This window comes from Lottia gigantea (assembly GCF_000327385.1).
Source record: "Lottia gigantea unplaced genomic scaffold LOTGIsca_41, whole genome shotgun sequence".
In the NCBI taxonomy this organism is placed as follows: Eukaryota; Metazoa; Mollusca; class Gastropoda; family Lottiidae; genus Lottia; species Lottia gigantea.
In genome coordinates, this window is record NW_008709421.1 from 2,305,716 (window position 1) to 2,307,494 (window position 1,779).

Here is a 1,779-nt window from a genome sequence, read left to right on the forward strand (position 1 = left end):
GTTATATAAAAGAATAAAGAAAATTATGAGCAGCGTTGTTTTTGTGCATATTTTCCGGCAAGCTTTGGAATCTCTCGGAAATGACGTCATCTATGATACTCATCAAAATAGTAGTCGTTATATAACCTAGTTTTGACGTTAGGCGTAACGTGTTCATCTCATCGCCAAAATGGTTTATTGTGCTGCCTTCGGTGTACAAATTCATCAAAGAATAAGTCGTCGACGCCAGGGATAAGTTTCTTCTTATTTCCAAGTGATCCGTCTTTGAGGAAACGATCGACTCACAACATGAAGTGACAAGTTTTAACCCACAAAGCACAGTCGAGTATGTTCAGCTCATTTTGACAGTAGTGAGTGTTTCGAACGAGATGCAATCGGTGGTCGAAATTTGTTGAAAAGGGGTGCTGTTCAAACGATTTTCACTTTTTATCAATGTAACCCAAGTCTTTTAAAGAAAGAGGCGCTAATAAGAATAGAAAGCGAAAAGAAGTGCGTTTACGCCATTTTTTTTTATGTCATCAGCTTCATGACATGATCGATGTTGACTTGTGTTTTTACGCTTGTTTCGACAAACGTGTCTGTGGCAGGCCTATTGAATAAGAATAAGCCAGTGCAAACTATAATACGCATGCTTAACACGCCCATTTACTACATTAGTTTCAAGATAGACAACGCCGATTTAACATGACAGTCTATGGACAGCGATGGATAAAAAATATAATACGAAGGGTTTACTACATTAACAGTTATCAAGTTATCAAGTTATTATTTAGAAAAATGTTGGCAAATACAGGTTTGCTCAATTCATGCAGTAGTCTATATCACGAGTCTGATTTTGTAAATGAAGTAAATCTTTTTACGTGGCATCGATTTGTCACGATTTGTTTTCGTTATGTTTATTTTTTTTTTGTTTTTTTTTTTGTTTTTTTGTTTTGTTTTTTTTTAGGGAACGTCCCCAAGACAAAATCGAAAATGGTATAGCATAATTGTCTTCACCAAACATTTTTAAATGACCTGGAATCAAAAATGAATATCTAACACTCAATTTTTGCTAAACCGGAAGTGATGCATAAGCCTTCGATGACCTTGAAAATTTCACTGTAGGATGTTCTTGACCTCAGCTATCCACAGGTGTGGATAATATTGGTTGAAAAATATTAACTTCCGGTTTAATAGCCATTAAAAAATTAACATTTTTGACAACTTTGGGCGGCTGTTTGACCTTTTCTAATAAACACAGAAATTTTGTAATTCCCTCTTGATTATCTTTTCAATGATATATGACAATAATCCATTAAAATATGTTTTAAAAATATTGTTTTTTTTTTTCGACTGAGGGTTCTAACTTACAATGAAATTAACTCCTAACAATATGGTTTGTATATTCAGTATCTACTCAATTTTCTCTTTTCAACGATATGTAACATGGGTGGTTTAATACAAAATTGAATTTGTGAAAATAGGCATAAAAGTGTTAAATGTTTATAAAAAAAATGTGATAAAAATCTGTAGATTGTGGGGATTAAAATGATTGACAGGTGTTATAACAGGTTATATAATATGATAGGAAAGCTATCCATATGAACTTTTGACATGCAGGTGTGAAGTAGTTTGGGTCATCAACAGATTAATCTGATTATGTAATCTTTTAACGCTTAAAAAATAACTTTTTTTTTCAATTTTTCTTTTTCAATTTTCACTTACAATAATTTAACATACACTCACATAGAGTAGTGAATTTTTGATACATTAAACTGTTCGAATTTTTTCTGTACCATT

At 32.3% G+C, this 1,779-nt stretch overlaps 1 protein-coding gene across 1 annotated transcript in view; it reads right to left on the minus strand.

Moving 5' to 3' along the window:
- Positions 1-1,779, minus strand: part of LOTGIDRAFT_163793 (hypothetical protein) — a gene marked incomplete at both ends in the record, with an annotated part of 29,513 nt that overhangs the window by 27,010 nt on the left and 724 nt on the right. The gene's annotated exons all lie outside the window — the stretch shown is intronic.